At 49.8% G+C, this 15,095-nt stretch overlaps 3 non-coding genes and 1 pseudogene across 3 annotated transcripts; all 4 read right to left on the bottom strand.

Annotated features, from left to right (window-relative positions):
- Window positions 1-7,369: 7,369 nt before the first annotated feature.
- On the bottom strand, window positions 7,370-7,554 carry LOC130341883 (U2 spliceosomal RNA). The gene has a single exon (XR_008881641.1). It is a non-coding gene; the product is annotated as a U2 spliceosomal RNA (small nuclear RNA).
- A 694-nt stretch (window positions 7,555-8,248) lies between these two features.
- LOC130341890 (U2 spliceosomal RNA) lies at window positions 8,249-8,408 on the bottom strand (annotated as a pseudogene).
- A 2,093-nt stretch (window positions 8,409-10,501) lies between these two features.
- LOC130341901 (U2 spliceosomal RNA) lies at window positions 10,502-10,692 on the bottom strand. Its single transcript, XR_008881654.1, has one exon. It is a non-coding gene; the product is annotated as a U2 spliceosomal RNA (small nuclear RNA).
- Window positions 10,693-12,788: 2,096 nt separating this feature from the next.
- LOC130341869 (U2 spliceosomal RNA) lies at window positions 12,789-12,979 on the bottom strand. The gene has a single exon (XR_008881629.1). It is a non-coding gene; the product is annotated as a U2 spliceosomal RNA (small nuclear RNA).
- Between the last annotated feature and the right edge of the window lie 2,116 nt (window positions 12,980-15,095).

Here is a 15,095-nt window from a genome sequence, read left to right as displayed (position 1 = left end):
ATCAAACCAACACCCACGGGAAGCTGTAAGCATAGAGGACATGCCTGCACCCCATTGGACTTACCTGTGTGGGGGTATACCCGGGTTATTTGACAACCTATGGCGGTGATGGTTCTGCTCAGGCAGAGCAGTGCTGATGCTCCTCATAAAGCTGTCGCTGCTGTGAAGGTTCTAGGTGACATCACAAATCCCTATGGTTACATACACAACAAAGCTGGGTTGTTGTTGTTTACACTCTGCAAGGCCTGTGGAAGTGAGTGACATCATAGCACTGTAGTTCTGAGGGTTCTAGATGGATGCAACAATCTCCTGTTGCTTCTATGAAGGCCATAATAGACGACATCACCAAACAGCTCCATAGTCACATACACAGCAAAGGAGAGATGTTGTTTACACCTAGTGATGTCAGTGGTATTGAGTGACATCACAGCACAGTGCTAAGGCTCCTGGGCCTGGACACAGCAGCGGCTGCAATATCTCAACGGAGAATACGTTTATATATATGTGTGTGTCACGATGCCGGCTGGCAGGTAGTGGATCCTCTGTGCCAGAGAGGGATTGGCGTGGACCGTGCTAGTGGATCGGTTCTAAGTCACTACTGGTTTTCACCAGAGCCCGCCGCAAAGCGGGATGGTCTTGCTGCGGCGGTAGTGACCAGGTCGTATCCACTAGCAACGGCTCTACCTCTCTGGCTGCTGAAGATAGGCGCGGTACAAGGGAGTAGACAGAAGCAAGGTCGGACGTAGCAGAAGGTCGGGGCAGGCAGCAAGGATCGTAGTCAGGGGCAACGGCAGGAGGTCTGGAACACAGGCTAGGAACACACTAGGAAACGCTTTCACTGGCACGATGGCAACAAGATCCGGCGAGGGAGTGAAGGGGAAGTGAGATGATATAGGGAAGTGCACAGGTGATAACACTAATTGGAACCACTGCGCCAATCAGCGGCGCAGTGGCCCTTTAAATCGCAAAGACCCGGCGCACGCGCGCCCTAGGGAGCGGGGCCGCGCGCGCCGGGACAGGACAGACGGAGAGCGAGTCAGGTACGGGAGCCGGGGTGCGCATCGCGAGCGGGCGCTACCCGCATCGCGAATCGCATCCCGGCTGGAGGCGGTATCGCAGCGCCCCGGGTCAGTGGAACTGACCGGAGCGCTGCAGTGAGAAGAGTGTAGCGAGCGCTCCGGGGAGGAGCGGGGACCCGGAGTGCTCGGCGTAACAGTACCCCCCCCCCTTGGGTCTCCCCCTCTTCTTGGGGCCTGAGAACCTGAGGACCAGACTTTTGTCCAGGATATTGTCCTCAGGTTCCCAGGACCTCTCTTCGGGACCACAACCCTCCCAATCCACTAAAAAGAAGGTTTTCCCTCTGACCTTTTTAGATGCTAAAATCTCTTTGACGGAGAAGATGTCCGAGGAGCCGGAGACAGGAGTGGGAGGAACAGATTTGGGAGAGAAACGGTTAATGATAAGTGGTTTAAGAAGAGAAACGTGAAAGGCATTAGGAATACGAAGAGAAGGAGGAAGAAGAAGTTTGTAAGAGACAGGATTAATCTGGCGCAAAATTTTGAAAGGACCAAGATAGCGTGGTCCCAACTTATAGCTAGGGACACGGAAGCGGACATATTTAGCGGAGAGCCATACCTTGTCTCCAGGGGAAAAAATGGGAGGAGCTCTTCTTTTCTTATCCGCAAATTTCTTCATGCGTGAAGAAGCCTGTAAGAGAGAATTTTGGGTCTCTCTCCATATGATGGAAAGATCACGAGAAATTTCATCCACAGCGGGCAGACCAGAGGGCAAGGGGGTAGGGAGGGGAGGAAGAGGGTGACGGCCGTACACCACGAAAAATGGGGATTTGGAGGAAGATTCAGAGACTCTGAAATTATACGAGAATTCGGCCCAAGGTAGAAGATCTGCCCAGTCATCCTGGCGGGAGGAAACAAAATGTCGTAAATAATCACCCAAGACCTGGTTAATTCTTTCTACTTGTCCATTGGATTGAGGATGATATGCAGAAGAAAAATTTAATTTAATCTTGAGTTGTTTACAGAGAGCCCTCCAGAATTTAGACACGAATTGGACGCCTCTATCCGAGACGATCTGCGTAGGCAACCCGTGAAGACGAAAAATGTGTACAAAAAATTGTTTAGCCAACTGAGGCGCTGAAGGAAGACCAGGAAGAGGGATGAAATGTGCCATTTTGGAGAATCGATCAACGACCACCCAAATAACAGTGTTGCCATGGGATGGGGGTAAGTCAGTAATAAAATCCATACCAATCAGAGACCAAGGCTGTTCGGGGACAGGCAGAGGATGAAGAAAACCAGCGGGCTTCTGGCGAGGAGTCTTATCCCGGGCACAGATAGTGCAGGCTCGCACAAAGTCCACCACATCAGTCTCTAGAGTCGGCCACCAATAGAAGCGAGAGATGAGTTGCACAGATTTCTTGATGCCCGCATGACCTGCGAGATGGGAGGAGTGACCCCATTTGAGGATTCCGAGGCGTTGGCGTGGAGAAACAAAGGTCTTTCCTGGAGGAGTTTGCCTGATGGAGGCTGGAGAAGTGGAAATCAGGCAGTCAGGAGGAATGATGTGTTGAGGAGAGAGTTCAACTTCAGAAGCATCTGAGGAACGAGAGAGAGCATCGGCCCTAATGTTCTTATCGGCAGGCCGAAAGTGAATTTCAAAATTAAATCGGGCAAAGAACAGAGACCACCTGGCCTGACGAGGATTCAGCCGTTGGGCAGACTGGAGGTAGGAGAGGTTCTTGTGATCGGTGTAAATAATAACTGGAAATCTTGATCCCTCCAGCAGATGCCTCCATTCCTCAAGTGCTAATTTAATGGCTAGAAGCTCTCGATCCCCGATGGAGTAGTTCCTCTCCGCCGGAGAGAAGGTCCTAGAAAAAAAACCACAAGTAACAGCATGCCCGGAAGAGTTTTTTTGTAGAAGGACAGCTCCAGCTCCCACTGAGGAGGCATCAACCTCCAATAGAAAGGGTTTAGATGGGTCAGGTCTGGAGAGCACGGGAGCCGAAGAAAAGGCAGACTTGAGCCATTTAAAGGCGTCTTCCGCTTGAGGAGGCCAAGACTTGGGATCGGCATTTTTTTTGGTTAAAGCCACAATAGGAGCCACAACGGTAGAAAAATGTGGAATAAATTGCCTGTAATAATTGGCGAACCCCAAAAAACGTTGGATGGCACGGAGTCCGGAGGGGCGTGGCCAATCTAAGACGGCAGAGAGTTTGTCTGGATCCATTTGTAGTCCCTGGGCAGAGACCAAGTATCCTAGGAAAGGAAGAGATTGGCATTCAAACAGACATTTCTCTATTTTGGCATAGAGTTGATTGTCACGAAGTCTCTGAAGAACCATACGGACATGCTGGCGGTGTTCTTCTAGATTGGCAGAAAAAATCAGGATATCGTCCAGATATACAACAACACAGGAGTATAGGAGATCACGAAAAATTTCATTAACAAAGTCTTGGAAGACGGCAGGGGCGTTGCACAGGCCAAAGGGCATGACCAGATACTCAAAGTGTCCATCTCTGGTGTTAAATGCCGTTTTCCATTCATCCCCCTCTCTGATGCGGATGAGATTATAAGCACCTCTTAAGTCCAGTTTGGTAAAAATGTGGGCACCTTGGAGGCGATCAAAGAGTTCAGAGATGAGGGGTAGGGGGTAGCGGTTCTTAACCGTGATTTTATTAAGACCGCGGTAGTCAATGCAAGGACGTAGAGAGCCATCTTTTTTGGACACAAAGAAAAATCCGGCTCCGGCAGGAGAGGAGGATTTACGGATAAAGCCCTTTTTTAAATTTTCCTGGACGTATTCAGACATGGCAAGAGTCTCTGGGACGGACAGAGGATAGATTCTGCCCCGGGGTGGAGTAGTGCCCGGGAGGAGGTCAATAGGACAATCATAAGGCCTGTGAGGAGGTAGAGTCTCAGCTTGTTTTTTGCAAAAAACGTCCGCAAAGTCCATATAGGCCTTAGGGAGACCGGTTACAGGAGGAACCACAGAGTCACGGCAAGGGTTACTGGGAACCGGTTTTAGGCAGTCCTTGGAACAAGAGGGCCCCCAACTCCTGATCTCCCCAGTGGACCAATCCAGGGTTGGGGAATGGAGTTGAAGCCAGGGAAGTCCAAGGAGAATTTCAGAAGTGCAATTGGGGAGGACCAAAAATTCAATCCTCTCGTGATGAGATCCGATGCACATTAGAAGGGGCTCCGTGCGGAAACGTATGGTACAGTCCAATCTTTCATTGTTTACACAATTGATGTAGAGGGGTCTGGCGAGACTGGTCACCGGGATGTTGAACTTGTTGACGAGAGAGGCCAAAATAAAATTTCCTGCAGATCCGGAGTCCAAGAAGGCCACAGCAGAGAAGGAGAAGGCAGAGGCAGACATCCGCACAGGCACAGTAAGACGTGGAGAAGCAGAGTAGACATCAAGGACTGTCTCACCTTTGTGCGGAGTCAGCGTACGTCTTTCCAGGCGGGGAGGACGGATAGGACAATCCTTCAGGAAGTGTTCGGTACTAGCACAGTACAGGCAGAGATTCTCCATGCGGCGTCGTGTCCTCTCTTGAGGTGTCAGGCGAGACCGGTCGACCTGCATAGCCTCCACGGCGGGAGGCACAGGAACAGATTGCAGGGGACCAGAGGAGAGAGGAGCCGGGGAGAAGAAACGCCTCGTGCGAACAGAGTCCATATCCTGGCGGAGCTCCTGACGGCTTTCGGAAAAACGCATGTCAATGCGAGTGGCTAGGTGAATGAGTTCATGTAGATTAGCAGGGATTTCTCGTGCGGCCAGAACATCTTTAATGTTGCTGGATAGGCCTTTTTTAAAGGTCGCGCAGAGTGCCTCATTATTCCAGGATAATTCTGAAGCAAGAGTACGGAATTGTACGGCATACTCGCCAACGGAAGAATTACCCTGGACCAGGTTCAACAGGGCAGTCTCAGCAGAAGAGGCTCGGGCAGGTTCCTCAAAGACACTTCGAATTTCCGAGAAGAAGGAGTGTACAGAGGCAGTGACGGGGTCATTGCGGTCCCAGAGCGGTGTGGCCCAAGACAGGGCTTTTCCAGACAGAAGGCTGACTACGAAAGCCACCTTAGACCTTTCAGTGGGGAACTGGTCCGACATCATCTCCAAGTGCAATGAACATTGGGAAAGAAAGCCACGGCAAAACTTAGAGTCCCCATCAAATTTATCCGGCAAGGATAGTCGTAGTCCAGAAGTGGCCACTCGCTGCGGAGGAGGTGCAGGAGCTGGCGGAGGAGATGATTGCTGGAGCTGTGGTAGTAACTGTTGTAGCATAACAGTCAGTTGAGACAGCTGTTGGCCTTGTTGCGCTATCTGTTGTGACTGCTGGGCGACCACCGTGGTGAGGTCAGCGACAACTGGCAGAGGAACTTCAGCGGGATCCATGGCCGGATCTACAGTCACGATGCCGGCTGGCAGGTAGTGGATCCTCTGTGCCAGAGAGGGATTGGCGTGGACCGTGCTAGTGGATCGGTTCTAAGTCACTACTGGTTTTCACCAGAGCCCGCCGCAAAGCGGGATGGTCTTGCTGCGGCGGTAGTGACCAGGTCGTATCCACTAGCAACGGCTCTACCTCTCTGGCTGCTGAAGATAGGCGCGGTACAAGGGAGTAGACAGAAGCAAGGTCGGACGTAGCAGAAGGTCGGGGCAGGCAGCAAGGATCGTAGTCAGGGGCAACGGCAGGAGGTCTGGAACACAGGCTAGGAACACACTAGGAAACGCTTTCACTGGCACGATGGCAACAAGATCCGGCGAGGGAGTGAAGGGGAAGTGAGATGATATAGGGAAGTGCACAGGTGATAACACTAATTGGAACCACTGCGCCAATCAGCGGCGCAGTGGCCCTTTAAATCGCAAAGACCCGGCGCGCGCGCGCCCTAGGGAGCGGGGCCGCGCGCGCCGGGACAGGACAGACGGAGAGCGAGTCAGGTACGGGAGCCGGGGTGCGCATCGCGAGCGGGCGCTACCCGCATCGCGAATCGCATCCCGGCTGGAGGCGGTATCGCAGCGCCCCGGGTCAGTGGAACTGACCGGAGCGCTGCAGTGAGAAGAGTGTAGCGAGCGCTCCGGGGAGGAGCGGGGACCCGGAGCGCTCGGCGTAACAGTGTGTGTGTGCGCGTATATATATATATATATATATATATATATATATATATATATTTCTCCGCCGAAATCACTTTTAAACCCATTTCCACCTTTTTTTCCCTTCTCTTCCTCTTACTTTTTTTTCACGTTTTTTTACGTTTTTCTCCTTTTCGCCTCTTTTCTGGGCGTATTATTCTTCTTTTTCTTCTTTTTTTTCGTCTAATGCATACCCCATCAGTGCAGCAATGCTTATTCAATACCGCCAGCAGATGGAGACACTGGGGGATAATTTTCTAAGGATTTATACTGATTTTTCCTGTCTGAATTTGTCGCACAGAAAGTTGCAGGCCAAATATGTGTGACATTTCTGCGACTTTAGCTTCTAGAGCATTTTTACAACATTATACATAGGTGCTGAATACATAAAAAGCGACTGTTCAGCGACAGACAAGTCGCATCGGCTGAAAGTAGGCCAGAATGTCAGTCCATGTTGGAGCAGGTTTAGATACAGTCTAAAGTATAGATCTCAAAGTCTGTGCACAGAATTTAGCAAGGGCCTCGCACCTTCTGATGCATCAGGTAGGTGCACAATAGCATAGCCTAACCCTCTGTACTTTGGTCTATATTGATGCGGGACATAGACAGCCAGCTGATGACCAATCCATTAGTGCAATGGATGGCTGGAAGCATTTGTCTTTGCCTTTGCAATACCACAGAAGCAATGCATGGTCAATGTACAGCAATGACACACCTGTGTGAACAGCCAGGAGACCCCCCCCCCCCATGTTATGTTACATAGTTACATAGTTAGTACGGTCGAAAAAAGACATATGTCCATCAAGTTCAACCAGGGAATTAAGGGGTAGGGGTGTGGCGCGATATTGGGGAAGGGATGAGATTTTATATTTCTTCATAAGCATTAATCTTATTTTGTCAATTAGGAACATTCAGCACCCACCCGCTATCAAGGCAGCTGCCTATCATGTCATGCCCTACCTGCACAGGTGTGCTGGCTACTCAAATGATCCAATTAAGGAGGCCATTTAGTCAGCAGCAGCAGAAGTCCTGTGCCTGGACGCTCCAACAGCGGCCAGACACAAGCAGAAGCAGAAGCAGCAGAAGCAGCAGCAGCACCACCTTTTGTTTTTTGGCTGCAGCAGCAGCAAGGCCCACAGGGCTGGCTAGCTGGCTAGCCAGCAAGCAGGTAGCAATGAAAGTAGGAATCTTTCTTTTTAACCCTGTAAGGGGGTGGTGCACTGTACCCGAAGATACTGCCATATCGGGTCAATGCATAGGGCGACGGAAGCAAGCTTCGAAATCGGCCCCCGTTCTCAAAAATCCATTTAATATATGGTCCCCAGATAGGGGACGTATCAGATATTAAACTGATAAGAACAGATTTTTTTTTTTTTTTTTTTATCTAAAGCCGAGGAACGTGCTTTCGATTCACCCAAAGTGCAAGAAAAAGTGCAAACGTGTTACACAAAAAAAAACGTGCACAAAGGATGCGGTCTATCGCAAGCCCTTCTCCGATAGGAGAGAGGCCCCCCAACAAACCTTACCCTTCGCCTCCGGACCAAAAGGTACCTGCGAGGTTCCAGGTTCGATGTCCCTTTTTGCCAAAGCTACTAGGGGACCACAAATGCTCCCGGCATCCCCCTTGGCGTCAGCCAAGGTATCTGCCCGCAGAGCCGATTACGGTAGGTACCCTGCCAAAGCAGGAGTACCCGGGGTGTTTGCAGGGAGGTGTGGAACCTAATGGCCACACACACCTCGCCTAGACCGCCAGGAGGGACACCCAGAAGGGCTACCGCATCCTGACAAATCCTGTGAACACACAACACGCAAAAAGTGACACAGTGAGACAAAAAAGAAATAAATAAGTGAATGTGTGCAGATATACTGCCCGGACATTCGGCCGGATCTATAAAAATTTCTCTGATCCTAGCCAGAAGGCCGGGAATCAAGAGGTGAGTGCCACAAGGTGAAGAGATTATGGTGCCCGTGCGTCAACTCAGTGAGTCTATTCTCCCAGTGAGTTTCGGCACCTCGGGGTCACCACTCCCCGAGGCACAAAAGTACCTCGGCTCTAGACCCTCTCAGCCTCATGGCGAGACCCGGAGGGAACAGGTCACATCGGGGCAGCCGTCGAGCTGATTCCTCAGAACCAGCCCCGGAAAGCCCTGGTACACCTGCATCCTCCATGCAGCACCCATCCCCACCAGCATGAAAACTGATAAGAACAGATACTACACTTGATCTTAGCCAAAAGGCCGAGAAGCGATAACCGTGAAAGGGGCGGGCCCAACAAGGTGCCCTTCATGGGCACTATCACTGCTTGCTGTCAGGGAGGCTGCCAGACAATTTTCCATGCACACTCTGGGCTGGGGGGCAGTCAACCACCAGTACACACAGCAGAACCTAAACCCATACCATTATTGCTAAGCAGCAAGACAGGGGCCCATTGCACTCCCACGGGGCCTTTTTAAATGCAATCCATAACCCGGATTTGCCAGGAACCCTTCTTACTCCTCCTACTTGCATGTGACACTGGGCTTAGGATCTGCATAGGAAACACACACACAAGCACACACCTACCTTTGTTGCCTGCAGATGCCTCCTTGGCTGTCCCCAAACGGTATCAAACCAACACCCACGGGAAGCTGTAAGCATAGAGGACATGCCTGCACCCCATTGGACTTACCTGTGTGGGTTAAACCCGGGTTATTTGACAACCTATGGCGGTGATGGTTCTGCTCAGGCAGAGCAGTGCTGATGCTCCTCATAAAGCTGTCGCTGCTGTGAAGGTTCTAGGTGACATCACAAATCCCTATGGTTACATACACAACAAAGCTGGGTTGTTGTTGTTTACACTCTGCAAGGCCTGTGGAAGTGAGTGACATCATAGCACTGTAGTTCTGAGGGTTCTAGATGGATGCAACAATCTCCTGTTGCTTCTATGAAGGCCATAATAGACGACATCACCAAACAGCTCCATAGTCACATACACAGCAAAGGAGAGATGTTGTTTACACCTAGTGATGTCAGTGGTATTGAGTGACATCACAGCACAGTGCTAAGGCTCCTGGGCCTGGACACAGCAGCGGCTGCAATATCTCAACGGAGAATACGTTTATATATATGTGTGTGTGTGCGCGTATATATATATATATATATATATATATATATATATATATATATATATTTCTCCGCCGAAATCACTTTTAAACCCATTTCCACCTTTTTTTCACTTCTCTTCCTCTTACTTTTTTTTCACGTTTTTTTACGTTTTTCTCCTTTTCGCCTCTTTTCTGGGCGTATTATTCTTCTTTTTCTTCTTTTTTTTCGTCTAATGCATACCCCATCAGTGCAGCAATGCTTATTCAATACCGCCAGCAGATGGAGACACTGGGGGATAATTTTCTAAGGATTTATACTGATTTTTCCTGTCTGAATTTGTCGCACAGAAAGTTGCAGGCCAAATATGTGTGACATTTCTGCGACTTTAGCTTCTAGAGCATTTTTACAACATTATACATAGGTGCTGAATACATAAAAAGCGACTGTTCAGCGACAGACAAGTCGCATCGGCTGAAAGTAGGCCAGAATGTCAGTCCATGTTGGAGCAGGTTTAGATACAGTCTAAAGTATAGATCTCAAAGTCTGTGCACAGAATTTAGCAAGGGCCTCGCACCTTCTGATGCATCAGGTAGGTGCACAATAGCATAGCCTAACCCTCTGTACTTTGGTCTATATTGATGCGGGACATAGACAGCCAGCTGATGACCAATCCATTAGTGCAATGGATGGCTGGAAGCATTTGTCTTTGCCTTTGCAATACCACAGAAGCAATGCATGGTCAATGTACAGCAATGACACACCTGTGTGAACAGCCAGGAGACCCCCCCCCCCCCCATGTTATGTTACATAGTTACATAGTTAGTACGGTCGAAAAAAGACATATGTCCATCAAGTTCAACCAGGGAATTAAGGGGTAGGGGTGTGGCGCGATATTGGGGAAGGGATGAGATTTTATATTTCTTCATAAGCATTAATCTTATTTTGTCAATTAGGAACATTCAGCACCCACCCGCTATCAAGGCAGCTGCCTATCATGTCATGCCCTACCTGCACAGGTGTGCTGGCTACTCAAATGATCCAATTAAGGAGGCCATTTAGTCAGCAGCAGCAGAAGTCCTGTGCCTGGACGCTCCAACAGCGGCCAGACACAAGCAGAAGCAGAAGCAGCAGAAGCAGCAGCAGCACCACCTTTTGTTTTTTGGCTGCAGCAGCAGCAAGGCCCACAGGGCTGGCTAGCTGGCTAGCCAGCAAGCAGGTAGCAATGAAAGTAGGAATCTTTCTTTTTAACCCTGTAAGGGGGTGGTGCACTGTACCCGAAGATACTGCCATATCGGGTCAATGCATAGGGCGACGGAAGCAAGCTTCGAAATCGGCCCCCGTTCTCAAAAATCCATTTAATATATGGTCCCCAGATAGGGGACGTATCAGATATTAAACTGATAAGAACAGATACTACACTTGATCTTAGCCAAAAGGCCGAGAAGCGATAACCGTGAAAGGGGCGGGCCCAACAAGGTGCCCTTCATGGGCACTATCACTGCTTGCTGTCAGGGAGGCTGCCAGACAATTTTCCATGCACACTCTGGGCTGGGGGGCAGTCAACCACCAGTACACACAGCAGAACCTAAACCCATACCATTATTGCTAAGCAGCAAGACAGGGGCCCATTGCACTCCCACGGGGCCTTTTTAAATGCAATCCATAACCCGGATTTGCCAGGAACCCTTCTTACTCCTCCTACTTGCATGTGACACTGGGCTTAGGATCTGCATAGGAAACACACACACAAGCACACACCTACCTTTGTTGCCTGCAGATGCCTCCTTGGCTGTCCCCAAACGGTATCAAACCAACACCCACGGGAAGCTGTAAGCATAGAGGACATGCCTGCACCCCATTGGACTTACCTGTGTGGGGGTATACCCGGGTTATTTGACAACCTATGGCGGTGATGGTTCTGCTCAGGCAGAGCAGTGCTGATGCTCCTCATAAAGCTGTCGCTGCTGTGAAGGTTCTAGGTGACATCACAAATCCCTATGGTTACATACACAACAAAGCTGGGTTGTTGTTGTTTACACTCTGCAAGGCCTGTGGAAGTGAGTGACATCATAGCACTGTAGTTCTGAGGGTTCTAGATGGATGCAACAATCTCCTGTTGCTTCTATGAAGGCCATAATAGACGACATCACCAAACAGCTCCATAGTCACATACACAGCAAAGGAGAGATGTTGTTTACACCTAGTAATGTCAGTGGTATTGAGTGACATCACAGCACAGTGCTAAGGCTCCTGGGCCTGGACACAGCAGCGGCTGCAATATCTCAACGGAGAATACGTTTATATATATGTGTGTGTGTGCGCGTATATATATATATATATATATATATATATATATATATATATATATATTTCTCCGCCGAAATCACTTTTAAACCCATTTCCACCTTTTTTTCACTTCTCTTCCTCTTACTTTTTTTTCACGTTTTTTTACGTTTTTCTCCTTTTCGCCTCTTTTCTGGGCGTATTATTCTTCTTTTTCTTCTTTTTTTTCGTCTAATGCATACCCCATCAGTGCAGCAATGCTTATTCAATACCGCCAGCAGATGGAGACACTGGGGGATAATTTTCTAAGGATTTATACTGATTTTTCCTGTCTGAATTTGTCGCACAGAAAGTTGCAGGCCAAATATGTGTGACATTTCTGCGACTTTAGCTTCTAGAGCATTTTTACAACATTATACATAGGTGCTGAATACATAAAAAGCGACTGTTCAGCGACAGACAAGTCGCATCGGCTGAAAGTAGGCCAGAATGTCAGTCCATGTTGGAGCAGGTTTAGATACAGTCTAAAGTATAGATCTCAAAGTCTGTGCACAGAATTTAGCAAGGGCCTCGCACCTTCTGATGCATCAGGTAGGTGCACAATAGCATAGCCTAACCCTCTGTACTTTGGTCTATATTGATGCGGGACATAGACAGCCAGCTGATGACCAATCCATTAGTGCAATGGATGGCTGGAAGCATTTGTCTTTGCCTTTGCAATACCACAGAAGCAATGCATGGTCAATGTACAGCAATGACACACCTGTGTGAACAGCCAGGAGACCCCCCCCCCCCCCCCATGTTATGTTACATAGTTACATAGTTAGTACGGTCGAAAAAAGACATATGTCCATCAAGTTCAACCAGGGAATTAAGGGGTAGGGGTGTGGCGCGATATTGGGGAAGGGATGAGATTTTATATTTCTTCATAAGCATTAATCTTATTTTGTCAATTAGGAACATTCAGCACCCACCCGCTATCAAGGCAGCTGCCTATCATGTCATGCCCTACCTGCACAGGTGTGCTGGCTACTCAAATGATCCAATTAAGGAGGCCATTTAGTCAGCAGCAGCAGAAGTCCTGTGCCTGGACGCTCCAACAGCGGCCAGACACAAGCAGAAGCAGAAGCAGCAGAAGCAGCAGCAGCACCACCTTTTGTTTTTTGGCTGCAGCAGCAGCAAGGCCCACAGGGCTGGCTAGCTGGCTAGCCAGCAAGCAGGTAGCAATGAAAGTAGGAATCTTTCTTTTTAACCCTGTAAGGGGGTGGTGCACTGTACCCGAAGATACTGCCATATCGGGTCAATGCATAGGGCGACGGAAGCAAGCTTCGAAATCGGCCCCCGTTCTCAAAAATCCATTTAATATATGGTCCCCAGATAGGGGACGTATCAGATATTAAACTGATAAGAACAGATACTACACTTGATCTTAGCCAAAAGGCCGAGAAGCGATAACCGTGAAAGGGGCGGGCCCAACAAGGTGCCCTTCATGGGCACTATCACTGCTTGCTGTCAGGGAGGCTGCCAGACAATTTTCCATGCACACTCTGGGCTGGGGGGCAGTCAACCACCAGTACACACAGCAGAACCTAAACCCATACCATTATTGCTAAGCAGCAAGACAGGGGCCCATTGCACTCCCACGGGGCCTTTTTAAATGCAATCCATAACCCGGATTTGCCAGGAACCCTTCTTACTCCTCCTACTTGCATGTGACACTGGGCTTAGGATCTGCATAGGAAACACACACACAAGCACACACCTACCTTTGTTGCCTGCAGATGCCTCCTTGGCTGTCCCCAAACGGTATCAAACCAACACCCACGGGAAGCTGTAAGCATAGAGGACATGCCTGCACCCCATTGGACTTACCTGTGTGGGGGTATACCCGGGTTATTTGACAACCTATGGCGGTGATGGTTCTGCTCAGGCAGAGCAGTGCTGATGCTCCTCATAAAGCTGTCGCTGCTGTGAAGGTTCTAGGTGACATCACAAATCCCTATGGTTACATACACAACAAAGCTGGGTTGTTGTTGTTTACACTCTGCAAGGCCTGTGGAAGTGAGTGACATCATAGCACTGTAGTTCTGAGGGTTCTAGATGGATGCAACAATCTCCTGTTGCTTCTATGAAGGCCATAATAGACGACATCACCAAACAGCTCCATAGTCACATACACAGCAAAGGAGAGATGTTGTTTACACCTAGTGATGTCAGTGGTATTGAGTGACATCACAGCACAGTGCTAAGGCTCCTGGGCCTGGACACAGCAGCGGCTGCAATATCTCAACGGAGAATACGTTTATATATATGTGTGTGTCACGATGCCGGCTGGCAGGTAGTGGATCCTCTGTGCCAGAGAGGGATTGGCGTGGACCGTGCTAGTGGATCGGTTCTAAGTCACTACTGGTTTTCACCAGAGCCCGCCGCAAAGCGGGATGGTCTTGCTGCGGCGGTAGTGACCAGGTCGTATCCACTAGCAACGGCTCTACCTCTCTGGCTGCTGAAGATAGGCGCGGTACAAGGGAGTAGACAGAAGCAAGGTCGGACGTAGCAGAAGGTCGGGGCAGGCAGCAAGGATCGTAGTCAGGGGCAACGGCAGGAGGTCTGGAACACAGGCTAGGAACACACTAGGAAACGCTTTCACTGGCACGATGGCAACAAGATCCGGCGAGGGAGTGAAGGGGAAGTGAGATGATATAGGGAAGTGCACAGGTGATAACACTAATTGGAACCACTGCGCCAATCAGCGGCGCAGTGGCCCTTTAAATCGCAAAGACCCGGCGCGCGCGCGCCCTAGGGAGCGGGGCCGCGCGCGCCGGGACAGGACAGACGGAGAGCGAGTCAGGTACGGGAGCCGGGGTGCGCATCGCGAGCGGGCGCTACCCGCATCGCGAATCGCATCCCGGCTGGAGGCGGTATCGCAGCGCCCCGGGTCAGTGGAACTGACCGGAGCGCTGCAGTGAGAAGAGTGTAGCGAGCGCTCCGGGGAGGAGCGGGGACCCGGAGTGCTCGGCGTAACAGTACCCCCCCCCCTTGGGTCTCCCCCTCTTCTTGGGGCCTGAGAACCTGAGGACCAGACTTTTGTCCAGGATATTGTCCTCAGGTTCCCAGGACCTCTCTTCGGGACCACAACCCTCCCAATCCACTAAAAAGAAGGTTTTCCCTCTGACCTTTTTAGATGCTAAAATCTCTTTGACGGAGAAGATGTCCGAGGAGCCGGAGACAGGAGTGGGAGGAACAGATTTGGGAGAGAAACGGTTAATGATAAGTGGTTTAAGAAGAGAAACGTGAAAGGCATTAGGAATACGAAGAGAAGGAGGAAGAAGAAGTTTGTAAGAGACAGGATTAATCTGGCGCAAAATTTTGAAAGGACCAAGATAGCGTGGTCCCAACTTATAGCTAGGGACACGGAAGCGGACATATTTAGCGGAGAGCCATACCTTGTCTCCAGGGGAAAAAATGGGAGGAGCTCTTCTTTTCTTATCCGCAAATTTCTTCATGCGTGAAGAAGCCTGTAAGTGAGAATTTTGGGTCTCTCTCCATATGATGGAAAGATCACGAGAAAT

Source organism: Hyla sarda, unplaced genomic scaffold (genome assembly GCF_029499605.1).
Source record: "Hyla sarda isolate aHylSar1 unplaced genomic scaffold, aHylSar1.hap1 scaffold_630, whole genome shotgun sequence".
NCBI classification, from domain to species: Eukaryota; Metazoa; Chordata; class Amphibia; order Anura; family Hylidae; genus Hyla; species Hyla sarda.
The sequence above is the reverse complement of the archived record's forward strand: the minus strand, read 5'-3'. Positions and strand labels throughout refer to the sequence as shown.